Consider the following 4396-nt stretch of genomic DNA (forward strand, 5'->3'; position numbering starts at 1 on the left):
TACTGATGACATGGTGTAAGTCATTTGTCTCATTATATATCTGCGTCATCTTTTGGGCAGGGTAAAGAATGTTGTTTTAGAGTAAAGCAAAGACTGGCAGCTTGTTACAGCTTAGCAAAGTAAAAGGAATTCTCACTCACAGCAGAGAAAGAAATGTATGATCTCCTTACTGTCCACACACACACACACATAGAAACAGACAGAGAGAGAGAGATTGTTTTTTATCAACACTGTTTACTCAAATTGTTTGATCAATGTCCAAAATCACCTTCTCCTGTCTGCACAGCTGTTGTAAACAAATACAGACAACAATCAGTACATACAGCGTCCTTCATAGGGGTGTAGTGGTAAAATAAGAGGTGGGTAAACTATGAATTCTGTGATCACGGTAAGGTGGACTGCCAGGAGGTATCGGATTTTTTAAAAAGGCATTCAGAACGTGTTCGATGATGGTGGAGGTTATTGTCCAATGTTTATAACAATACCATTATGGTTCCTAGAGTGTTGATGAGTGCACATATTGTGAATGTGGATAATACAGTGTGATTTGAATGTTATGTTTGAATGTGATGTTGAATGTTAAAAGTTGCAATTGGTGAATAAACTCTTTTGAGAGGTGGATAAACTCTAATAAGAGGTGGATACTATTTATACTACTATTGGATTGTATTTCTGAAATTTCAGAAGTGGATAAACTGCATTTACTTGTGTTTAGCCTCCAACCCTGATTGGCACCCCTAAAGCTGAGTAAAAACAGGAATAAAAAATCATATTTAGGCAATTTGTCTTGGTTTCACAATGAAAACAATGAGGAGCCTTCTAATCTTGAGGGAGAGCAAAATATTCTGAGAAACAATATTATTTTTTATTTTCTAGGTTAGATTTTCCTCATTGTTTTCATTGTGAGATTAGGATAAATCATCAAAAGAAGATTTCTTAAAAAAAAAAAAAAATACAGGATTTAAATCAACTTTTGATTTTGAGCCAATAAATGTGGAGGGTGCTGTATCCAGTCAGGTTTGACATGCTTAACACTGAAGTGGGTAAACATAATTCAGCCCATTCTTCTTCACCTTACACCTTTCCTCACAAGGTCTTGTAAATTTGGTACCCGGACTGTTTAAAGAAATTAATTTAATTTGAGAAAATCAAATTATTAATACTTTGTGATGGTTTTGTAACCTCCAGGCATTGTCCTCTAATACTTATCAGTACTCAGTTCTTTTTCTTCATGCATTTCATTAGGCAGCAATTAAACCTGCCAAATTACCCTCTCTCTCTCTCTCCCTCTAACCCTGCCCCCCACATCCTTCCTCTCTTTCTCTCTCCTGTTTTTGTCTCACTTCGTGCTCCATAAAGAGTCATGACTCATTGAGAGAGAGAGAGAGAGAGAGAGAGAGAGAGAGAGAGAGAGAGAGAGAGACGTGAGGCGATGACGTGAGCTCAGCCTGTTCCAGAACAGACACACCTGTAGGGAACAGCCTGATGTAATCATCCTGGCTGCTGCTGCCACTAAATTACAGTGTGGATGCAGGATGCGCGTGACCTATGGACATAACAACTCTCATTCAAAAGGATTCTGGGCTCATAAAAGATTTCATGAAGCCTCTATCTCTCTCTCTCTGTATGTGTGTGTGTGAGCATGAATCAACTCACATTCTGGACTCTTTCTTTCGAGCAATATTCAGTTTATAAAATTGCATTACTTCTAAATCTTCATTTACATTAAGTAATTTAGCTGACACTTTTATCCAAAGCGACTTACAACAATAAAGGCACACTAAGGTACAGTACAGTGCCACTAGGATACTGTTAGTGCAGCAATAAGTACCAGTGTTTCCCATACATTGACTTGTGGCGGCCCACCACAATATCAACTTTGACCACCACACAATGATTTGCCATGTTGTACTATTTAAATTGGATGAAATCCTTTCTGCCACCACAAATAGAATTGAGTTATGTGGGAAACACTGAGTACTACTTCCAAGGAGACTTTGTGCACATCCCAGGTGCTGAACAAGTCTTTTAGGAAAAAAGTTTGCACACTCCTTGGTATTCTTTTGTTGACAACCTGCTTCTAAAAAGAGAGGCCTTCTGGATCCACCACCTGGGAACTTTGGCCCCAAGGGGGCTCAATGAAGATTTGGACATTAGACCCTTCCTATTGTAGATGATTGTATCTTCAGACATCTGCTTGTGTTATTGTACAAAGTTTAAGGTTCTATCTAATGTTTTTATTTGGCTTTAGTCACGCCACAAGCTTACATGCTGTACCTGCAAGGGTTAATGAATCACTGAGCTGTCCACCACTCTAGACAGGTGATTTAGATCATGTACCAAGCCTGTGTTTGCAAGTGAATCTGAGGAAGACCGCAAGGTCGAAACGTCATGTGCCAAATGAGAAAATAAACTCAACAAAAGAATACCAAGAAGTGTGCGAACCTTTTTCCTAAAAAACACTGAGTACTACTCACATAGAATAGAATAACAGCTCAAGTCAAGTCAACAGAGCTAGGGAGACGAGGAATAGTCAGGATGGAGAAGAATGTAGGGAAGTTCTAGAGCCTGTTTATTTATACATTATAACTTCACAACACAAATATGAGGATATTTCAGACTGGTAGTAGTAGCTTACGTGGTAACAATGTAAACATTGATAAATGTGTGGATAAATGAACATGAATGAGCACTATGTCTGAGAATCACACTGAGGTGTTGAAAGTAGGCTACTGGCATTTCTTAAATCTTCACATAGATTTACTGACAATCTGATGCATTGTCTTCTACATCAAATACGTGCTTTTGTATGTGGGTTGTTGTTATTACAGGGTCATCCTGTGTCAAATCAGATAAGGTTGTTGCTGCACTGTGTTAGATTTTCTTCAAACCGAAAGGGTTCCAAAACCAAGGCCTGTTGAATATTTCTCTTCAAATTCATATTTTGTCAGCCCTTGATATTACTTATGTTTGATAGCCTGGAAAACGGGGAGCAATGTTTGAGAATTAATATCTTGAAAAGTGTTACTCATAGTCAGCCCAAACTTTATAGGATGGAAGACAAACATGTTCTCAGTAAAAATGAACCACTAAAATTGTCTTTGGCTTGCACAAAGCCCTAGATTTTGGGGGAAGTGCAAATAAACAGTAGTACAAATAGTGTTTTATAAATGTGTTTTTTATGCATTGGTAATGACAATTATTTTTTCTTTACACATTTTTGTGAATGCCAATATTTGAGTTCTCCACATCATGGGCACAGAGATGTGATAAAACAAGGGAAGGTTGCGTCATTTTCAAAAGATTAAAATGGTGGTAAAACTAGTAGGAATTTGAAAGTGTGGGCATTTAGTGTACAAATTATCAATGTTGTACCATAGTAATTAGACAAAGTTTCTCAGGAAGAAAACATATAGAGTTCCTCAGGAGGAAGAGTAAAGAGGCAAAGGTATAACATTGTAATTGTAAGTGTATTTATGACAGCAACTTGGTAAAACATTGATACTTTGTACACTAAATGATTAAACACTGAACTATTCCCATATAAATCGTCAGGTTCCTATTAGCTACCCCACATAGGCTATTGCTGTCCTATGAAAATGGCCAAAACAATACAGCCACTCCTAGTTTTATCCATAATGTCTCCATGTCCATATGCTGTGGATACCTCTAATATTACCACAACATTAATGATGTTTTGTACACAAAATACTGGTCAATGCCATGTGAGTAGTCTACATATAAAGAGTTTATAATACCCTCTTTCTTGCACTAGGGCATGCAATACAAACTTTTAATGGTCCAGTTACAGTAGGTTTGGGGACCTAAACATTATGTAGACAAACTTTGAGCAAAATGTGACAGGTTAGAGCAACCCTGGATTCTGTCTGATTTTGAATGACCCAAAGGGGTCATTGACTGTTATCTTACAATCTTAAGAGAGAAAGTAATCTATGTGCCTCATTTAACCCTCCTGTTGTCTTCGCGGTCAAATTTGTCAGATTGACAATTATTTTCTCTCAAAAAATGTGTTAATTCATTCTATCATGATGCTACATGACTTTTTGATAATTTTCATAACAATTTGGGTGTTTTATTTAACTTTAGAACACCCATTGTGTCAGTCAGTGTATAAAATTAAGTCCAGGAACATATCTATTGATCAGACTGTATTTGTGCTTCTGTATTCACACATTCATACAACACCCCCCCCCCCCCATCCCCCTCTTTGCTTCTATGCCAGCCCCCATAGAATCTTCCCATGCTGACTTGCATGAGCTCAGGTCAATGAGGCCTGCAGGTCATAAATAGCAAATGGAAGTTCAAAACTGGTAATATCCAATAGAACATAAGTTGATACAAAGGTCTATAACAACATATAATATATGTGTTACTA

The sequence above is a fragment of the Alosa pseudoharengus genome, unplaced genomic scaffold, assembly GCF_046254945.1.
Source record: "Alosa pseudoharengus isolate Yale_2024_CS ecotype anadromous, Long Island Sound unplaced genomic scaffold, YU_APseudo_1.1 YU_APseudo_1.1_scf_10, whole genome shotgun sequence".
Taxonomy (NCBI): domain Eukaryota; kingdom Metazoa; phylum Chordata; class Actinopteri; order Clupeiformes; family Clupeidae; genus Alosa; species Alosa pseudoharengus.